Here is a 22331-nt window from a genome sequence, read left to right as displayed (position 1 = left end):
TAAATCAAATATGATTACTCTGCTCAACTTAAAACAATTCCAGAATGAAACTATCCAAGCAATACCAACTCAACAAAGTTTCCTTACTTTAGAATCTCTAAATTTAATATTATCATATTGACATTGTGTTGTCAGAGGTAATAAAATGAAATATTAAATCAATCAACTATCACATCGTGAAACTCTATCACTCAGAGCAACAACTACTTATCCTGTTTCCATTCATTCCCTGATAAGCTCTCAAAATTGTACATGATGTGCAGCTCACATATCTGAAGAGCCAGGTTTTATGTTTTGAAGGACAGTATCAGCTGTGCTCCTCCCTTGACTTTGATTAACAATAGCAAAAAATTCCACTAACTTCAAGTACATAAATATGAGAGTTATGTCAGTGAGCAGAGGTTAAAGCTCATACAAACTACTACAGCACCGTCAACAGAAAATGTTAATAATTTAACATTACCAATATTTCTGCAATGAACTCATGATCAAACTGTGAACTTTAGAGTCAAAATAATGTTCAAAGGAAATTGTATTTTAAGCAAAATCAAAATTTAAAACATTGGTGAAGGTTGGCTTTAACTTGCTTAGCAGACAATGACAGGAATATTAAACCACTCAGCCAGCTAATAGTTCATGGCTTAAATCTAATGATATTGACTAAAGACAGTTATCTTTTTAGAATTTAGATGTAACATAACTATTTAACTGCTCTGCATTCCAAACAAGCCAAATGCAATGTGGGTTCAAAATCTGCATCACGAGTACTATTTACCAAAGAACTGAGCTAATATATTTTAAAAATAACACATTAAATACAATCCAGAATTGAACACAGTTATCTATGACAAACAGAGGTGAAAACATTGTGAAACTACACTCCAAACATGACTCCATTTAATTTTAATTAACCGACTTTGATATTGTAAACAAGTAAATTCTGATAAGTCAAGTAAAAACTTACCATGAAGTATAAATCAATAGTTAAAGTAACACAAGGCTTTCAATCATCCCGTTTCACGTACTAAACATGTGCCATTCAGGTTGGATCTTTTATTGCTATCACTGCGAATGAGCAAGAAAGCTAATTTTAGGCGGCATCATCATCAAGCAGCAGAAGGCTAATGTCAGAGCTTGTAATAGAGCACCACTTGGAGCTGCAACGACCTGACAACTGTTGCCTATCATACACAAATGGACGACAAACAAAGAGACCAATGAGCACAGCCACATAAAGCAAGTGTCAAAATGTGTGAAGTCATGATTTAAAAACAAGAAAACACTCATTTGAACAAGCATGGATAGCAACATGGCTTCCTGCCTGCTTCCACACATTTCAAGAAAAGAAATAAAAGTCTTATAAATGTACTTCTATTTCTAACATAATTTGAAAAAAAATAGGGCTTTGAATAACTACTTAATGGTATTATTGCCAACTCACAGGTTATCATTCAATCTTTTATAGATGGGGTAGGGAATTTGAACTCTTCTGGGGAAGGGAACAAGAGGCCCAAAAAGTCAAGAGGGTTGAAAATTGAAAAGGAGAAGCTCATTCCCAATCTGCCTTGATAGCGGTTTGTAAATTGGAGTTTGGGAAAACAGCTGACTCTCCAGAGGAGAGTAATTTAAATATTTGATTAATGTTGCAGGTTTCAGCTTTTGTTTGTTAATATTTAGTGGGGGCAGACTGGGAAACCCAAGGCAAAAAGAGCTGGATCCAATAGGTCCAAGTGGGATTAAGTAGTGGCCTGGTAGCAATGTTATTAGGATGTTAATGTCAACAATCTACAGTCCAGCATCTGCAGTCCTCACTTTCGCCTAATAATCTACAGTCTCAAGCCATTGCTAATTCAAAATCCTATTAGGGCAACTTAAATTAATTAACAGGTTCAAATTAATCAATAAAATCTGGATGTGAAAGCTCATCTCAATAATGGCAATCACAGAACTATCATTTTAGAACTATCATTCTAAAAACCCCTACAGGTTCACTGACACTCTATAGTGAAGAAAATCAGCAGTCTCTATGTGGTTTCAGCTATATGTGGCTCCAGAGCCACAGCAAGTGGCAGTGTAAAGATTCACTCCATTCAAAGACAATTAGGGATGGGCAACAAATACTTGCCTTGCCAGCAATGGCCACATCTCAAGAAAGAATATATAAAAGGTAAAGGCCTTTCTGACATTGTTCATGGGCCGTGAGGAAAGTAGAATTCCTTCATGAATCAAACCTACTTCTCACTTCAGGCAACTAGACACTTTCCTATGACTGCAATCAGACAAAACCATCCACTACTTGTGTCCAGACTCTCCCATTTCGGGATCATTTATCAAAAATCCCTGCCCATCCCTACCCAATCTCTGCTTTCCACTCCCCAGTTGTGGCCTAGTGCTGCACACCTTCCACCAGACTATCTCTTAATCTAACCAGCCAGGCAATGGGGAGACTGAAGCTTGAAATCAGGGGCTGTCATTAAATTTGACAGAGCCTCCAGGAAATCCTGGGAGCCTCCACATCTCTCAGTCATTATACTTCCCTCCCTACAAATATTAGTCATTATAAATGACAAGTGGTTTGCTAGCTCAGTACCTATCACTTCTTTTAAATCCAACCAGCAACCTACTAATAATGATCAATTAAGAACGTTGAAAAAGCAGACACAAAACTGCCATCTAGCTAAACATGTTTTCTCAATCTTTATAAATTGTACACATTTATCATGAAGTTTATCTTACTTACTTGAGCCAAATTGTTCAGATTCATTGTATAACAGATTATTAATGATCTGTAGAGAACATGGTCAAAATGGCCATTCATTTGTAAGCTCTTTCATATTATGATATTGAATTTTATTTTGTGAAGACTTTCAAAAATGAATGTGGGCAGTCATGGAAAGTTATTGCCCAATCATAGCTGCTCTTAAGTCAACTAATTTGCTTGCTATGCCATTTCGAATGCAAGCTTAGAGTCAAGGTGGCCTTGTGGACCAGTGGCAGCATCCCTATCTTTCAGCTGAATGTTCCAGGTTGAGGTTTCACTTGAGAAAAGTAAATGCAAAACAAGCTGGTTATCAATTACAAGTCCTTCCAAGGGTCTCTGGCAGGTACTAAGAGATGAGAGACACATCTGATCAGCCATGCTTGATGCAGAGTGGTGCTCTCAAGAGTGGGAACAGTTTTTCCTTATCCAGTGTCCAGATCCCTCATGGTTTTGAGAACATTTATCAAATCTCCTCTTAGCTATCTCCTCTCCATGGAAAACAGACTCAATTTCTTCAATCTTCTGTCTTAACTGAAATGATCCATCCCTCAAACCATTCTCAGAAATCTCTTCCTCCCTCAAACCATTCTCAGAAATCTCTTCCTCTGTCTCTTGATAAAATCCTTTCTGAAGTGCAGCACCCACAGCTGTACACAATATTTGAGCTGAGATCTAACCAGTGTGCCCAATAATTTCATTATAACATCCTTGCTTTTGGATTCTATGACCCTATTAATGAAGCCTAGAATACTGAATACCATATCAATACCCTCTATTTGTCCTGCCAATTTTTTCATAGAATCCCTGCAGTATGGAAGGCGGCGATTCAGCCTATCAAATCCACACTGACCCTACAAAGAGCATCCTATCCAGATTCTACTCTACTCCTGTACTCCTGCACCTACCATAGTGAATCTGCCTAACCTACACATCCTTGGACATTATGGACAATTTAACATGACCAATCAACTTAACAACATCTTTGGACTGTGGGAGGAAACCAGAGGACCCGGAGGAAACCTACATAGATGCAGGGAGAATGTGCAAACAGCACACAGAGAGTCATCAAAGGGTGCAATCAAACCCAGTCCCTGGTGCGGTGAGGTAGCAGTGCTAACCACTGAGCCACTATGCTACTCTCTTCTTTAAATTTATAAAGAAGATGAAAGAGGTCAAAGTAAACATTGGAAATGAATCTGGGGAGATAGTTATAAGAAACATGGAAATGGCAGAGGAACACATAGTTTGCATCAGGTTTTATGGTGGTATTTACTTTGAGCATCTCATTAATACTAAAGAATACAGGAGGAATTAAGTACCATCACTGAAACTAGAAGTAGTCGTAGTAGACAAACTAATGGGGCTAAAGGAGGATAAGTCCCTAGTCTTGATGGCTTGCATCAGAGGATCCTAAAAGAAATAGCTGCAGAGAAGGTGGATACATTTGTTGCAATATTCCAAAAATCCTCAGGTTCTGGAGAAGTACCAGAGTAGCTGGAGCCTTAACAGATATCTATATTAACAAACACATTGACTTGGACCCCATTTACCACCTCCTGAGGAAAAGAACAGGAAATGACATCACCAACCCAAAGAAACCCAAACATATATATACAAAGCAGAAATCATCAGCAATGCTTCGTCTGGAGGCCCACTGAAGATGTTATTGAGTATGGGACAAAACATCTGAAAATGAATCTTCTAGCTCAGTGAGCAAACCTACATTCAGATTGTGGTTAATGGTCCATTAGCAGGGTAAATATCTGGCAATAGAGGTTTAGCAGAATCGTCCAATGGTGAAAATGATTCCTAGAGCTTCTCCGTTTGTGCATAGTTCATTTCTGCTTTTTTTTGATAATCTTGATGCAAAAGTGATTGACTTCTCTTCACCATTGGGTAATATTGTCATTTTTATAAATGGCCTGGATGAGAGCATAGAAGGATAGGTTAGTAAATTTGCAGATTACACTAAGGTTGGTAGAGTTGTGATGACTGATGAAGGATGTTGCAGGTTACAGAGGGACAGAGATAAGTTGCAGAGCTGGGCTGAAACGTGGCAAAGGGACTTTAATATGGAAAAGTATGAGACGATTCATTTTGGAAGAAGCAACAGTAATATAGACTACTGGGCTAATGGTAAGATTCTTGGCAGTGTAGATGAACAGACAGATCTTGGTGTCCATGAACATAGACCCCTGAAAGTTGCCACCCAAGTTGACAGGATTACTAAGAAGGCATATGGTATGTTCGCTTTTATGGTAGAGGGATTGAGTTTCGGAACCATGAGGTCATAATGCAGCTGTACAAAACTCTGGTGCGGCCGCAGTTGGAGTATTGCATTCAGTCACCGCATTATCAGAAGGATGTAGAAGCTTTGGAAAGGGTTCAGGGGAGATTTATTACGATGTTACCTGATATGGAGGGAAGGTTTTACGAGGAAAGACTGGGGGACTTGAGACTGTTTTCGTTAGAGAGGAGATTGAGAGGTGACTTAATAGAGACATATAAGATAATCAGAAGGTTAGATAGGGTGGACAGTGAGAGCCTTTTTCCTCAGATGGTGATGGCTAGCATGAGGCGACATAGCTTTAAATTGAGGGGTGATAGATATAGGACAGATGTTAGACGTAGTTTCTTTACTCAGAGGGTAGTAGGAGCATGGAGTGCATTGCCTGCAACAGTAATAGACTCGCCAATTTAAGGGCATTTAAATGGTCATTGGATAGGTGTATGGATGAGAATGGAATAGCATAAGTTAGATGGGCTTCAGATTGGTTTCACAGGTTGGCACAACATCGAGGGCTGAAGGGCCTGTATTGCGCTGTCATGTTCCATATTAGAAACAACTGCTGTCACACCATATGATGGTGCATTGCGTGCTAGCTGCAAAGGTGATTTTGAGTCAAAATGGGTCAGGATCTCTGACCATAATAAAGCCTATTTGACTTGTGTAAAAGCTCTTTCACATTGATCTTCCCATTTTTGATTTTTGTTTCCACATGATCAACTTTGAGAATGGTTGCAAGACTTGGGAAAAAACCTGTCATGGTAATTTAGCAAGCCCAAAGATAATTGTAGTTGGTTTATATTTTTATGTGCTCGTGCCTCAGTATAATGGCTTCTACTTTTGAAGATGACTTGAGCAGTCGCCTAACATATCATGGCCTAAAAATTCAATGGAAGATTGAAAAGAATCGTATTTGTCTTTTGTCACTCTTAGGCCATAATCTTCAAGTCTCTGCAGAGCCGCATCTAAATTATGGAGATGGTTTTGTTTTTGTTTCTCCCCTTTACTAAAATATTGTATAGGTAATACTGAACTCCTTCCAATCCATTTGAAATCTGATCCACCAGATTGGAACAACACAAGTGCAGACGTGATTCCAAATGGAAGTCTCTTGTATTTGAATAGTCCTTTATGTTACAATCATCAAGTATTTCTGTGACTCAGTATCTGCATTCATCTAAAGGTTGACTTGACTAAGGCTGTTTTTTATTGAAAAGCCGACCTCCAGCTAAATCCAGCAAATATTAAAGGTAAAGGATATTGCTCAGTGCAGACTACCGGATTCATCGTGGCCTTCAATCACAGCAGATGTGTACCAATCCATCTTTCTTCATCACTGGTATGATAGGCGTGGCCCAATCACTCACTTACAAGTTAAATATAGAAAATAGGAGAAGCAGGACATTCACGGACTAAAGGGATCAAAGGATATTGGGGGAAAGTAGAAACAGGCTACTGAGTTGGATGATCAACCATTATCAGAATGAATATTGAAGTGCTGAATGTCCTGCTTCTCCTATTTTCTATATTTCTATGTTTAACTTGTAAATGAGTGATTGGGCCACGCCTATCATACCAGTGATGAAGAAAGATGGATTAGGCGTGGCCCAATGCAGCATGTTCCAGGGCAGTCAACACCCTTTGTGTTAAAACGTGTCTCTTTAAACCTCCCTCCAGCATCTTGAACCTGTCCCCTAGTAAGTGACATCCCCCACCCTCCCCCACCCTGTCTATTTAACTTGGTTTCTTTAACCTCTGTACCAGCCTCAACCTTCTCTCTTGTCTCCAAGACCCTGGCAATAGGGAGGCAACAGTTTTTATTCTTGTTACAGGATTTCCTCTTGTGTTAAGTTCCAGGAGGCCAAAGTGAAAAACAGTAAGAGCTTTATTATGAGGATGTTTACCGTAAAGGTAGCAAGTTTCTTGCCCAAAATAGCCAGTGACATTACACCATGAATTTGTGTAGTGTGGGAGCTGGATTCGTGCAGAGCTCTTTTGGTTGCAGCATTGGAAGCTTGGGCAGGAAGTGGTATCTGGTTAAGTGATTTGTTTTATGAATGATCAGCATTGGACTCAGAGTGTCCTACTCTCCGTGTAGATTTGGGCCAAGCATTTTACTGACAGATCAAGCAAACTACAAAATGAGACGCAATACGTTACATCTTACAGGACACTGAAGGGATGAACTGAAACCATCAAGGCTGCCCCTGTTATGTAAAAGAGTATTGAACAAACAGATGAAGTGATTATTCAAGATGACATCTGTGCAAAGGGAGCAGGGTCATTATTCATACGGAGATGAAAAGAGACATGCTACACAAATCATCAAGAAATTGAGTTTAGTCTGAAGATGGTAAGACAAGTGCTGCATGGGCCAAACATAAGAAATGACATGAAGGACCACATTAGCCTGTGCTGTGCTTGTAATGAACATTAAACTAATCAAGGATCCTAGAACTCGTGGGAAGCTAGGTTAGTGATTGCTGTGTCCCTTACTGAGATATTTGTATCATCGAAAGTCACAGGTGAGGTGCCAGAAGACTGGAGGTTTGCTAATGTGGTGCCACTATTCAAGAAAGGTGTTAAGGAAAAACCACGAAACTATAGTCCAGTGAGTCTGACATCGGTGGTGGGCAAATTGTTGGAGGAAATCCTGAGGGACAGGAATTACATGTATTTGGAAAGGCAAGGACTGATTAAGGATAGTCAACATTTGCAATTGTGCATAGGAAATCATGTCTCACTTAATGTGATTAAGTTTTTTGAATAACAAAGCGGATTGATGAGGGCTGAGCTGTGGATGTGACCTACATGGACTTTAGTAAGGCATTCAACAAACTTGCTCATGGTAGACTGATTAGCAAGGTTAGATCACATGGAATGCAGGGAGAACTAGCCGTTTGGATACAGAATTGGCTTGAAGGTGGAAGATAGAGGGTGTTGGTGGAGTGTTGCTTTTCAGACTGGAAGCCTGTGACCAATGGTGTGCCACAAGGTTCACTACTTTTCGCAATTCACATAAATGATTTGCGTGTGAACATAGGAGGCATAGTTAGTAAGTTTGCAGTGGACATCAAAATTGAAGGTGCAGTAGACAGTGAAGAGAGTACAACCGGTTTTGATCAGATGGGCCAGTGGACCAAGGAGTGGCAGATGGAGTTTAATTTACATAAATGTGAGGTGCTGCATTTTGGAAAGGCAACTCTGGGTAGGACTTACATGCTTAATGGTAAGGTCCTAAGGAGTGTTGCTGAACAAAGAGACCTTGGAGTGCAGGTTCATAGTTCCTTAAAAGTAGTGTCGCAGGTAGATAGAATAGTGAAGAAGGCACTTGGTATGCTTTCCTTTAATGGTCAGAGCATTGGGTACAGGAGTTGGAAGGTCATGTTGCAGCTATACAGGACATTAATTAGGCCACTTTTGGAATGCTGCATGCAATTCTGATGTCCTTCTTATAGGAAGGATCGTGTGAAACTTTAAAGGGTTCAGAAAAGATTTAGAAGGAGGTTGCCAGGATTGGAGCATCTGAGCTCTTGGGAGAGACTGAATAGGCTGGGGCTGTTTTCCTGGGAGCATCGGAGGCTGAGGGGTGACCTTATAGAGGTTTATAAAATCAAGAGAAGCATGGATAGGGTATATAGATAAAGTATTTTCCCTGGGATGTGGGAGCCAGAACTAGAGGCCGTAGGTTTCGGGTGAGACGGGAAAGATTTAAAAGGGTCCTAAGGATCAATGTTTTCATGCAGAGAGTGATGCATGCATGGAATGAGCAGCCAGAGGAAATGGTAAAGGCTGGTACAATTACAAGACTTAAAAGGCATCTGGATGGATATATGAATAGGAAGGGTTTAGAGGGATAATGGCCAAGTGCTGGCAAATGTAACTAGATTAATTTAGGATATGTGGTCGGTGTGGATGAATTGAACTGAAGGGTCTGTTTCCATGCTGAGTCTCTAAGACTCTATGTGATTGGACTCTTAAAGTGACAGTCCATCATACTTACATAAATACACAACAAATCAGTCTCTTTCCAAACTTTATCAATTCTGTAAACAGTGGAACAGCCTCAAAGCACCGCCTCCAATCATAGACTTGAAACTTAACAGGAATAACTGTGAAGTTACCATCATGATGGAATAATTCAGCAGTAACATTTAACATCCACTTAGGCACAATAAAATGTGAAAATCAATGTCTGACATCACCTGCTTCTCACCAAAACTTCACAGATTCTATGCTAAAATTGTTTTGTTTTTATACGTATGGAACTGCAATATGTATCCTTTAGTTCCCACAAAATACAGTAGAAGAGCTGAGATGTAGGTGAAATGTTAGTGGTATAAACAGCCATAAGTAATGGAAAACAATTATTCCGGTGCTGAAAAAGTAACTTTTGCAATCCTCGTTTCTTTAGAATTTAGTTAATATTGATGATTTCAATAAAATTATATTGTTTTATTTGTCTCTTTCTGTCTGTCTTTCAATCTCAGCTTTGGTTCTTTATATTTTAACTTTTGTAAATGAATTAAACTTAATGTACAACTCCTGGTTTAGTTGTTGATTGAGAAGTTCTCAATCTAATTGAAGAACTTTGCTGCTGCTTCATATGTTCAGATTTTTGACAAAGAGTGATGCACTGGATCAGTTGCTCAATGATAGCAAGTTGCTGCTCAAAAGCCTGCAAAATGTCTGTGGGAGCTGTCTGTAAAGTTAGTAGACAGTAACATAATTTCACCGGTGATTGCCAGATTGAAGAATTATGTTCAAAATTAGTAAACCTTTTTGTTTAAAAAAAAGTGTTTCATGACAAGAGGATCAAACCCACCTATTAAAATGCCTTTTAGTATTTCAACTACTTGTTTCTTTTTTAAGATTTTGGCCTGTCTCAAAATCCAAATTTCAGTTAAGTATTCATCATCATGATGCTTGAGAACAGCTCTACAACGGCACATGTAAATTTGCATAATTTACAAACATATAATCTGTATGTCAAAGTTCAGGGGTTAACAGTGATCCCAAGGAGTCTTTACCCTTCAAACACAGATACATTGTGAAATGAAATCTTCATTCGGCCTTTTAGTGAGATTTCTGAAATTTGTGTAAAACTTTAAAGATCTTTATAGATTCTAATTATTGTTGTACATGTGATAAATCTTTCTTGTGAACATTCTCTGAAAGCCAACAATCTGTAAAAATTGGAAAATCATAACGTTCAGAGCACATTCAATTCATACTTAGGATAAACTCTTCGTCAATTTGTAATCCAGCTGAGCAAAAAAACTGGTTCTTGCAGAAATACTAATGTGACCACAATTGTAATGGACAGACAGTATGAATGTCATTCAGGTGTCTGAAAAATTATCAAATGATGCTAAAGTCCACAAAGTGACCTCAAAGGGCCAATAACTCTTAATGTCAAATCAGGAATGCTTGCCACTGTTGACACCCAGGATACAACAGCTCAATTCCAGACAGGACAGTTCCCAAAATACCTTTTAAAATCGAAGAAAATTGAAAGGATGTGCTTTGTGAATTGCATGGGAAACTATAAGTGTTAGAAAGGAAAAATCAAACTCTGGGATGAGGACGTGGTAGACATTCGTATTGAATGAGACAAGTTTGAAATGTGATCAGGGGAACGTGGAAGAACTCAAAATGTCCAGAGAACAAATCTGGCAGTAGATTATGCTTCAGCTATACAGAATATTAGGGTGATCACATCTCAAAGCCTCTGTGCAGTTTTGGTCTTTTTAATTGAGGAAGAATGTGAATGCATTGGTGATGGTTCAGAGGTTTACTATACTTAAAGTAGGCTTGTGTTATGTGGAAGTTTGGAGAGGCTTGGTTTGTTTTCACTGGGGCTCAAAAGAGTGAGGAGTGATTTGATTAAAGTGGATAATAGCGGAATGGTCTTCACATGATGGATGTGTTTTCTCCTATGAATCAGTCCAGAACAAGGGGCCACTTTTTCAAAATGCCCGTTTAGAACAGATATGAGAGGAATGTTTTTTTTCTAAGGGTTGTGTGACCTTGGAACTCTGCCTCAAGCGGTTGTGAATGTGGAATCATTAAATATTTTTAATGCAGAGCTTGATAGATTCTCGTTTAACAATGTCATTAGGGTAGGTGGGAATGTTGGATTCGAAACACAAACAAATCAGTATTATCTTACTGAACGGCTTAGAGTCATAGTGTCATAGAGATGTACAGCATGGAAACAGACCCTGCAGTCCAACTTGTCCATGCCGACCAGATATCCCAACCCAATCTAGTCCCACCTGCCAGCACCCGGCCCATATCCCTCCAAACCCTTCCTATTCATATACCCATCCAAATGCCTCTTAAATGTTGCAATCGTACCAGCCTCCACCACTTCCTCTTGCAACTCATTCCATACACATAGCACCCTCTGTGTGAAAAAGTTGCCCCTTAGGTCTCTTTTATATCTTTCCCTTCTCACCCTAAACCTATGCCCTCTAGTTCTGGACTTCCTGACCCCAGGAAAAGACTTTGTCTATTTACCCTATCCATGCCCCTCATAATTTTGTAAACCTCTATAAGGTCACCCCTCAGCCTCTGACGCTCCAGGGAAAACAGCCCCAGCCTGTTCAGCCTCTCTCTGTAGCTCAAATCCTCCAATCCTGGTAACATCCTTGTAAATCTTTTCTGAACCCTTTCAAGTTTCACAACATCTTTCCAATAGGAAGGAGACCAGAATTGCATGCAATATTCCAACAGTGGCCTAACCAATGTTCTGTACAGCCGCAACATGACCTCCCAACTCCTGTACTCAATACTCTGATCAATAAAGGAAAGCATACCAAACACCGCCTTCACTATCCTATCTACCTGCAACTCCACTTTCAAGGAGCTGTGAACCTGCACTCCAAGGTCCCTTTGTTCAGCAACACTCCCTAGGACGTTACCATTAAGTGTATAAGTCCTGCTAAGATTTGCTTTCCCAAAATGCAGCAGCTCGCATATATCTGAATTAAACTCCATCTGCCACTTCTCAGCCCATTGGCCCATCTGATCAAGATCTTGTTTGAATTTGAGGTAACCTTCTTCGCTGTCCACCACACCTCCAATTTTGGTGTCATCTGTAAACTTACTAACTGTACCTCTTGTGCTCGCATCCAAATCATTTATATAAATGACAAAAAGTAGAGAACCCAGCACCGATCCTTATGGCACTCCACTGGTCACAGGCCTCCAGTCTGAAAAACAACACTCTACCACCACTCTGTATCCAAATGGCTAGTTCTCCATGAGATCTAACCTTGCTAACCAGTATCCCATGGGGAACCTTGTTGAACGCCTTACTGAAGTCCATATAGATCACATCTACCACTCTGCCCTCATCAATCCTCTTTGTTACTTCTTCAAAGAATTCAATCAAGTTTGTGAGACATGCTTTCCCACGCACAAAGCCATGTTGCCTATCCCTAATCAGTCCTTGCCTTTCCAAATACATGTACATCCTGTCCCTCAGGATTCCCTCCAACAACTTGCCCACCACCGACATCAGGCTCACTGGTCTATAGTTCCCTGGCTTGTCCTTACTACCCTTCTGAAAGAGTGGCACCATGTAATCCAAACTCCAGTCTTCCGGCACTTCACCTGTGACTATCGATGATACAAATATCTCAGCAAGAGGCCCAGCAATCACTTCTCTAGCTTCTAATTCATATGTTTGTATTTATGTTCTGAATAAAACACACATATAGGGGAACACAAAAAGCATCTCAACAAAATCCTCAGAAACCAAAACCGATTTTGATGAAGGGAAGGATAAATTGTTGGCACAAAAAAGTCATTTTGACTCAGTTGTCTGAAAACGGGAAGTTATCTTGTTTGGGTTTGAAAAATCGACTTCAAGGCAGAATTACATCTATAGCTGATGTTAAGAGCACCGTTTGGACTGTGGACATAACTGAAACTTTAATGGAAAGCCATAAGTAAGAACCTCAGTGCTAAATTCCTGTCATTCCTCTGTATCTGCGTGGGTTCCATTTCTGAGAACTACCTCTAATGATGGAATTCATGACTGCACAGCTCATTAAAAATACATTAAAATGGTTTAAAAATCGCCGATATCTGATTTTTGTTGTTAATTGTTTTTTGGCGCAAATACACAAATCTATGATTTGTGATTTGGCAGATACAAAGGATTTACTGTATGTTGGATGCTATGGTGTTTAGCTTCTGCTAATCTTACTGTCCTTACTTGTTACATACATGGGTACTTATTTTAAGATTTTACTATGTAAACATGTAAACGAAGGCTAACTGTATAGTCTCTTTATTATACATTTTTGGTAAGAATATAAATTTTCAAATTCATTGCAAGGAAACCTTTACTATGGTGAAGTTGTTTTATTCCAGTCGGGGACGTGTGATAAATCCTTCTTTTACTAAGCATTCTTCGAGCTGAGGGGAATTATTTGAGCCAGCAATCTGTGAAAATAGGAACACTGTAATGAAGCACATTCAGTTCCAGAGTTGATCAGTAGCAACATTCAGTTTTGCTCGGCAGACCTTATTACAAGGTTTTCAATAGACAGTTTAAGGATTGATTCAAGGGAATTAGCAAAATTTTCAAAGAGTTGGAGTCAAAACTCAGATGTAGCTCAGAGGGGAGTTGAGAAAAAGGAAGCCTAGAAGTATTAGTACTTCAGTACATCTGAGAATCTTGGTGAATCTAGCTGTTGGCAAAAAGCTCGAGTTGTGTAGTGAATAGGGGCAGCATGGTGGTTCAGTGGTTAGCACTGCTGCCTTACAGTGCCAGGGACCTGGGTTCGATTCCAGCCTTGGGCGACTGTCTGTGTGGAGTTTGCACATTCTCCCCATGTCTGCGTGGGTTTCCTCTGGGTGCTCCGGTTTCCTCCCACAGTCCAAAGATGTGCAGGTTAGGTGAACTGCTCATGGTGCATTAGTCAGACAGAAATGGGTCTGGGTGGGTTACTCTTCGGAGGGTCGGTGTGGACTTGTTAGGCCAAATGGCCTGTTTCTACACTGTGGAGAATCTAATAAGTACTGGAGTGCAGTTGCATAGTCGAAGGCATGAACCACTCAAAGGTTGCTGATTGACCAGAAAAGTAGTGGTCATTTTGAGGAAGTCTATGATGGAAAGGTGATTGAGATGGCTACTACCTAGTGCTTGTGTGGTGTGAATGAACTTGCCATTAACAACCCAAACCCAGTTGTTGCTGTATTTGGATGCAGACTGCTTCAATATATGAGGAGTTGTGAACGGTGTTGAACTTCGTGCAGTCATCAGTAAACAGTCCTACTTACAGTCATAAATTGTACAGCGTGGAAACAGACTCTTCAATCCAACTCATCCATGCTGACCAGATATCCTAAATTAATCTAGTTCCATTTTCCAGCATTTGGCCCATAGCCCTCTAAATTGTTCCTATTCATGTATCCATCCAGATGCCTTTTAAATGTTGTAATTGTACCAGCCTCTTGCACCTCAACTTGTACATGCACCAACCTGTGTGTGAAGATATTGCCCCTTAGGTCCATTTTATATCTTTCCCTTCTCACCTTAAACCTATGCCCTCCAGTTTTTCAACTTTCCTGTCCTTGGGAAAAAGACCCCTGCTATTCATCCTATCCATGTCCCTTATGATTTTATAACCCTATGTAAGGTCATCCCTCTGTCTCTGATGCTCCAGGAAAATAACCCCAGCCTATTCAGCCTCTTCGTACGGCTCAAAACCTCCAACCCCAACAAAATTCTTCTGATCTTCACTAGTGATGCACCTGAAGATGGTTTGGCCTAGGACATGACCTGAGAATCTCCTGGGACAGAGATAATTGGCCTCCAAAAATCACAACTTTCTTCCTTTATGCTGGCTATGACTCCAGTTACCCTAACACCATTCCCATCGACTTTAGTTTTGCTGGTGCTCATTGATGCCAAACTCTGTCAAATGTTGCCTTGATTTCAAGGACAGGGCATGGTTAAAGGTGACTTTAGAAACATCTTGATGAACCGTAGACCAAAAGCTAGATAGCTGAGAATTTAAAAGGGCAGTGGTATGTGATGAGGGAGAGTTTTCTTCAAGGTTAGATACAGAAAATGAAGTTCAGAGGGGAAGGTGAATATGGATAGGCAACTTCCACAAGCAGGTCAGAGACTTCAGAGATTGCTTTTAACAGTAGCAAGCATAGCCACATGAGATGACAAGATTGTCATTGGCTGAGGGATGACCTTATAGAGGTTTACAAAATCAAGAGGGGGCATAGATAATGGGAATAGGCAAGGTTTATTCCCTGAGGTAGTGGTGTCCAAAACAAGAGGGGATAGGTTTAAGGTGAGAGGGGAAAGATTTAAAAGGGACCTAAGGAGCAACTTTTTCACAGAGGCTGGTACAATTACAACATTTGAAAGGTATTTGGATGTGTATATGAATAGGAAGAGTTTAAAGAGTTATGGGCCAAATACTGGCAAATGGAACTAGATTAATTGAAGATATCTTGTCAGCATTGAAGAGTTGGATAGAAGAGTCTGTTTCCATTCTGTACAGCTTTGTGACTGGTGGAAGGTAAAAGCAGACTTGAATTAGTCAACAAATCTATACCCATATAATGTATCAAAATGGAACTTACAAAATTTGCACTGAAACACTGTGTTAATTAAATATGAACAGAACCATGTCACAAATTATAACCCTATCATCATAACCCGGCTGCAATCTTTCAAGTTTTCATTTGTTAAAGCAAGGAATGTAAGTAACCCATCCTCAATGAAGTGTTTCACTGTCAATGAATGACTTTTAAACGTGGGGACTTGGTTCAATGTGTGTTTAGAGCTGAAAATGTGTTGCTGGAAAAGCGCAGCAGGTCAGGCAGCATCCAAGGAGCAGGAGAATCGACGCTTCGGGCATGAGCCCTCCTTCAGGAATTTCCTGGATGCTGCCTGACCTGCTGCGCTTTTCCAGCAACACATTTTTTCATCTCCGATCTCCAGCATCTGCAGTCCACACTATCTCCTCAATGTGTGTTTAACAAATCACAGGAGCAGCAACTGGGATGAACGATCAGTTGCTTTGGAAACGTTAGTGAGGATTCTTTTTCGGCAGGAAGTATTCCTGTAATTCAAGTCGTGGCACGGGTCCAGCTTTTCCACCACAGCAAAGAAAGCTCACTCGTGAGTTGATCTGTCACAGGTTTTTAGCTGGACACCGTGTTGGTTGGAAAGTCTCTCGCGGCCTGTTGCCTACCTCGCCCAACGACGCCGCACGCCGCACATGCCCAGTGGCGCGGTAGGTTGCGCATGCTCTTCGAGAGGCCGCCCTCGCGCGGAGAGAGCCTGACCCGATAGGATTGTCGCGTCACTTCCGGCGGTTTGGGACGGTGGGGGAAGGTGCTTCTGGAAAAGTTGTTGACAGGGCCGCGCTGATCACTGTCTGCTCCACCGGGGGCCCCTTCTTCTCCTTCACAGCCGGTACATGTCAGCAGCTGCAAGGGGTGGCCGTTTGGTCCTTCCGGGGAAGTATGTTGATCCCGGAGCCGGGCTCGTGCGCCCTCACCCCACTCCCCCCTCAACCGCCCCCCCCCCGGATATTCTCAACACTCCCTCAGCCCCTACCCACATCGATCGAACATCCCAACCCCCCCACCCCCCCTCCCTTCAAACCCCCCACCCCCCCTCCTTCAAACCCCCCACCCCCCTCCCTTCAAACCCCCCCCACCCCCCTCCCTTCAAACCCCCCCCACCCCCCTCCCTTCAAACCCCCCCCACCCCCCTCCCTTCAAACCCCCCCCACCCCCCTCCCTTCAAACCCCCCCCACCCCCCTCCCTTCAAACCCCCCCCACCCCCCTCCCTTCAAACCCCCCCCACCCCCCTCCCTTCAAACCCCCCCACCCCCCTCCCTTCAAACCCCCCCACCCCCCTCCCTTCAAACCCCCCCACCCCCCTCCCTTCAAACCCCCCCCCACCCCCCCCTTCAAACACCCCCCCACCCCCCTCCCTTCAAACCCCCCCCATCCCCCTCCACCCCCCCTCCCTTCAAACCCCCCCCACCCCCCTCCCTTCAAACCCCCCCCACCCCCCTCCCTTCAAACCCCCCCCCTTCAAACCCCCCCACCCCCCTCCCTTCAAACCCCCCCCCACCCCCCTCCCTTCAAACCCCCCCCACCCCCCTCCCTTCAAACCCCCCCCACCCCCCCCTTCAAACCCCCCCCACCCCCCTCCCTTCAAACCCCCCCCACCCCCCCCCCTTCAAACCCCCCCCACCCCCCCTTCAAACACCCCCCCACCCCCCTCCCTTCAAACCCCCCCCACCCCCCTCCCTTCAAACCCCCCCCCACCCCCCTCCCTTCAAACCCCCCCCCACCCACCTCCCTTCAACCCCCCCGCCACCACCCTCCCTTCAACCCCCCCGCCACCCACCCTCCCTTCAACCCCCCCCGCCACCCACCCTCCCTTCAACCCCCCCCGCCACCCACCCTCCCTTCAACCCCCCCCGCCACCCACCCTCCCTTCAACCCCCCCGCCACCCCACCCGCCCTTCAACCCCCCCCGCCACCCACCCGCCCTTCAACCCCCCCCCGCCACCCACCCGCCCTTCAACCCCCCCCGCCACCCACCCGCCCTTCAACCCCCCCCGCCACCCCACCCGCCCTTCAACCCCCCCGCCACCCACCCGCCCTTCAACCCCCCCCGCCACCCACCCGCCCTTCAACCCCCCCCGCCACCCACCCGCCCTTCAACCCCCCCCGCCACCCACCCGCCCTTCAACCCCCCCGCCACCCACCCGCCCTTCAACCCCCCCCGCCACCCACCCGCCCTTCAACCCCCCCCCGCCACCCACCCGCCCTTCAACCCCCCCCGCCACCCACCCGCCCTTCAACCCCCCCCCCAACCCACCCTCCCTTCAACCCCCCCCCCAACCCACCCTCCCTTCAACCCCCCCCAACCCACCCTCCCTTCAAACCCCCCCCCCACCCACCCTCCCTTCAACCCCCCCGCCACCCACCCTCCCTTCAACCCCCCCGCCACCCACCCTCCCCTTCAACCCCCTCCCTCAAACCCCCCCCCACCCCCCTCCCTTCAAACCCCCCCCTTCAACCCCCCCCCCCACCCACCCTCCCTTCAACCCCCCCCGCCACCCACCCTCCCTTCAACCCCCCCGCCACCCACCCTCCCTTCAACCCCCCCCGCCACCCACCCTCCCTTCAACCCCCCCTGCCACCCACCCTCCTTCAACCCCCCCCGCCACCCACCCTCCCTTCAACCCCCTCCCTCAAACCCCCCCCCTCCTCAAACCCCCCCCCTCAAACCCCCCCCTCCCTGGCCCCCCTCCCCCTCCCCCCTCCCCCTCCCCCCTCCCCCTCCCCCCTCCCCCTCCCCCCTCCGCCCTCCCCCTCCCCCTCCCCCTCCCCTCTCCCCCTCCCCTCTCCCCCTCCCTCCCCCCTCTCCCCCCTCCCTCCCCCCCTCTCCCCCCCCTCCCCCTCCCTCCCCCCTCTCCCCCCCTCCCCCTCCCTCCCCCCTCTCCCCCCCCTCCCCCTCCCTCCCCCCCCTCCCCCTCCCCTCCCCCCCCTCCCCCTCCCTCCCCCCCTCTCCCTCCCTCCCCCCCCTCCCTCCCCCTCCCCCCCCCCCTCTCCCTCCCTCCCCCCCTCCCCCCCCTCCCCCTCCCCCCCCTCCCCCTCCCCCCCCCTCCCCCTCCCCCCCCCCTCCCTCCCCCTCCCTCCCTCCCCCTCCCCCCCCCCTCCTTCCCCCCCCCCCTCCTTCCCCCCCCCCTCCTTTCCCCCCCCTCCTTTCCCCCCCCTCCTTTCCCCCCCCTCCTTTCCCCCCCCTCCTTTCCCCCCCCTCCTTTCCCCCCCCTCCTTTCCCCCCCCTCCTTTCCCCCCCCCCTCCTTTCCCCCCCCTCCTTTCCCCCCCCCTCCTTTCCCCCCCCTCCTTCCCTCCCCCCCCCTTCCCCCCCCCCCCCCTCCCCCCCCCCTCCCCCCCCCCCCTTCCCTCCCCCCCCCCCTTCCCCCCCCCCTCCCCCTCCCCCCTCCCCCTCCCCCCTCCCCCTCCCCCCTCCCCCTCCCCCTCCCCCTCCCCCTCCCCCTCCCCCTCCCCTCTCCCCCTCCCCCTCCCCTCCCCTCCCTCCCCCCCTCTCCCCCTCCCTCCCCCCCTCTCCCCCCCCTCCCCCTCCCTCCCCCCTCTCCCCCCCCTCCCCCTCCTCCCCCCTCTCCCCCCCTCCCCCTCCCTCCCCCCCCTCCCCTCCCTCCCCCCCTCCCCCTCCCTCCCCCCCTCTCCCTCCCTCCCCCCCCCTCCCTCCCCCTCCCCCCCCCCCTCTCCCTCCCTCCCCCCCTCCCCCCCTCCCCCTCCCCCCCCTCCCCCCTCCCCCCCCCTCCCCCTCCCCCCCCCTCCCTCCCCCCCCTCCCTCCCCTCCCCCCCTCCTTCCCCCCCCCCCTCCTTCCCCCCCCCTCCTTTCCCCCCCTCCTTCCCCCCCCCTCCTTCCCCCCCCTCCTTTCCCCCCCCTCCTTTCCCCCCCCTCCTTTCCCCCCCCTCCTTTCCCCCCCCTCCTTTCCCCCCCCTCCTTTCCCCCCCCTCCTTTCCCCCCCCCCTCCTTTCCCCCCCCCTCCTTCCCTCCCCCCCCCTTCCCCCCCCCCCCCCTCCCCCCCCTCCCCCCCCCTCCCTTCCCTCCCCCCCCTCCCCCCCCCCCCCCCCCCCCCTTCCCCCCCCCTCCCCCCCCCCTCCCCCCCCTCCCCCCCCCCCCCCCTTCCCCCCTTCCCCCCCCCTTCCCCCCCCCCCCTTTTCCCCCCCCCTCCCTCCCCCCCTCTTCCCCTCCCCCCTTCCCTCCCCCCCTCCCCCTTCCCCCCCCCTCCCCCTTCCCCCCCCCCTCCCCCTTCCCCCCCCCTCCCCCTTCCCCCCCCCTCCCCCCTCCCCCCCCTCCCCCCTTCCCCCCCCCTCCCCCTTCCCACCCCCCTCCCCCATCCCCCCCCTCCCCCCCTTCCCACCCCCCTCCCCCATCCCCCCCCCTCCCCCCTCCCCCCCTCCCCCTTCCCCCCCCCTCCCCCCTCCCCCCCCTTCCCCTCTCCCCCCCCCCTTCCCCCCCCCCTTCCCCCCCCCCTTCTTCCCCCCCCCTTCCCCCCCCCCCCCTCCCCCTTCCCCCCCCTTCCCCCCCCCTCCTTCCCCCCCCCTCCTCCCTCCCCCCCTCCTTCCCCCCCTCCTTCCCCCCCCTCCTTCCCCCCCCCTCCTCTCCCCCCCCTCCTTCCCCCCCCTCCTTCCCCCCCCTCCTTCCCCCCCCTCCTTCCCCCCCCCCCTTCCCCCCCCTCCTTCCCCCCCCCTTCCCCCTCCTCCCCCCCCCTTCCCCCCCCCTCCTCCCCCCCCCCTTCCCCCTCCTTCCCCCCCCCCTCCTTCCCCCCCCTCCTTCCCCCCCCCTTCTCCCCCCCCCCTCCTTCCCCCCCCCTCCTTCTCCCCCCCCTCCTTCTCCCCCCCCTCCTTCCCCCCCCCTCCTTCCCCCCCCTCCTTCTCCCCCCCCTCCTTCTCCCCCCCCTCCTTCTCCCCCCCCTCCTTCTCCCCCCCCCTCCTTCTCCCCCCCTCCTTCCTCCCCCCCCTCCTTCTCCCCCACTCCTTCCCCCCCTTCCCCCCCCCTCCTTCTCCCCCCCCTCTTTCCCCCCCCCCTCCTTCCCCCCCCCCTCCTTCCCCCCCCTCCTTCCCCCCCCCCCCTCCTTCCCCCCCCCCTCCTTCCCCCCCCCCCTCCTTCCCCCCCCCCTCCTTCCCCCCCCCCTCCTTCCCCCCCCCCTCCTTCCCCCCCCCCTCCTTCCCCCCCCCCCTCCTTCCCCCCCCCCCCTTCTCCCCCCCCTCCTTCTCCCCCCCCTCCTTCTCCCCCCCCTCCTTCTCCCCCCCCCTCCTTCTCCCCCCCCCCTTCTCCCCCCTCCTTCTCCCCCCTCCTTCTCCCCCCCCTCCTTCTCCCCCCCCTCCTTCTCCCCCCCTCCTTCTCCCCCCCCTCCTTCTCCCCCACTCCTTCCCCCCCTTCCCCCCCCCCTCCTTCTCCCCCCCCTCTCCTTTCCCCCCCCCTCCTTCCCCCCCCCCTCCTTCCCCCCCCCCTCCTTCCCCCCCCCCTCCTTCCCCCCCCCCTCCTTCCCCCCCCCCCTCCTTCCCCCCCCCCTCCTTCCCCCCCCCCCTCCTTCCCCCCCCCCTCCTTCCCCCCCCTCCTTTCCCCCCCCCTCCTCCCCCCCCTCCCCCCCCCCCTCCCCCCCCCCTCCCCCCTTCCCCCCCCCCTCCCCCCCCTCCCTCCCCCCCCCCCTTCCCTCCCCCCCCCTCCCCCCCCCCTCCCCCCCCCTCCCCCCCCCCTCCCCCCCCCCTCCCCCCCCCTCCCCCCCCCCCTTCCCCCCCCCTTCCCCCCCCCCTCCCCCCCCCCCTCCCCCCCCCCTTCCCCTTCCCCCCCCCTTCCCCCCCCTTCCCCCCTTCCCCCCCCCCCTTCCCCCCCCTTCCCCTCCCCTTCCCCCCCCTTCCCCCCCCCTTCCCCCTTCCCCCCCCTTCCCCCCCCTTCCCCTTCCCCCCCCCCTTCCCCCCCCTTCCCTCCCCTTCCCCCCCCCTTCCCCCCCCTTCCCCTTCCCCCCCTTCCCCCCCCTTCCCTTCCCCCCCCTTCCCCTTCCCCCCCTTCCTTCCCCCCCCTTCCCCTTCCCCCCCCTTCCCTCCCCCCCCCCCTCCCCTCCCCCCTCCCCTCCCCTCTCCCCCCTCCCCTCCCCCCCCGCTCCCCCCCCCCCCCGCTCCCCCCCCCCCGCTCCCCCCCCCCCCGCTCCCCCCCCCGCTCCCCCCCCCGCTCCCTCCCCCCCGCTCCCTCCCCCCACCCGCTCCCTCCCCCCCCCTCCCACCCGCTCCCTCCCCCCCCCTCCCACCCGCTCCCTCCCCCCCCTCCCAACCGCTCCCTCCCCCCCCTCCCACCCGCTCCCTCCCCCCCCCCACCCGCTCCCTCCCCCCCCCACCCGCTCCCCTCCCCCCCCCCCACACCCGCTCCCCTCCCCCCTCCCACCCGCTCCCTCCCCCCCTCCCACCCGCTCCCTCCCCCCTCCCACCCGCTCCCCCCTCCCACCCGCTCCCTCCACCCCTCCCTCCACCCGCTCCCTCCCACCCGCTCCCTCACCACCCGCTCCCTCCCCCCCCCACACTCCCACCCGCTCCCTCTCCCCCCCCTCCCTCTCCCCCCCCCCCCTCCCTCCCCCCCCCTCCCACCGCTCCCCTCCCCCCCCCCTCCCACCCGCTCCCTCCCCCCCCCCTCCCACCCGCTCCCTCCCCCCCCTCCCACCCGCTCCCCCCCCCCCCTCCCACC

General features: G+C 50.3%; 1 protein-coding gene and 1 long non-coding RNA gene across 6 annotated transcripts in view; both read right to left on the bottom strand.

Annotated features, from left to right (window-relative positions):
- Positions 1 to 1157, bottom strand: part of mypn (myopalladin) — a 304790-nt gene extending 303633 nt beyond the window's left edge. For all 5 annotated transcript variants that reach the window (XM_072557964.1, XM_072557967.1, XM_072557968.1 and 2 more), the window contains exon 1: positions 965 to 1157. The gene's annotated coding sequence lies outside the window, so the exon portion shown is untranslated. The remainder of the gene's footprint in view (positions 1 to 964) is intronic.
- Positions 1158 to 13334: 12177 nt separating this feature from the next.
- LOC140463655 (uncharacterized) lies at positions 13335 to 16478 on the bottom strand. The gene is made up of 2 exons (XR_011954711.1): positions 16283 to 16478; positions 13335 to 13505 (listed from the first exon to the last, which is right to left on the bottom strand). It is a non-coding gene; the product is annotated as an uncharacterized lncRNA (long non-coding RNA).
- Positions 16479 to 22331: the final 5853 nt, after the last annotated feature.

Source organism: Chiloscyllium punctatum, chromosome 38 (assembly GCF_047496795.1).
Source record: "Chiloscyllium punctatum isolate Juve2018m chromosome 38, sChiPun1.3, whole genome shotgun sequence".
NCBI lineage: Eukaryota > Metazoa > Chordata > Chondrichthyes > Orectolobiformes > Hemiscylliidae > Chiloscyllium > Chiloscyllium punctatum.
Note: the sequence above shows the minus strand (reverse complement) of the source record. Positions and strands in the feature narration are given on the sequence as shown.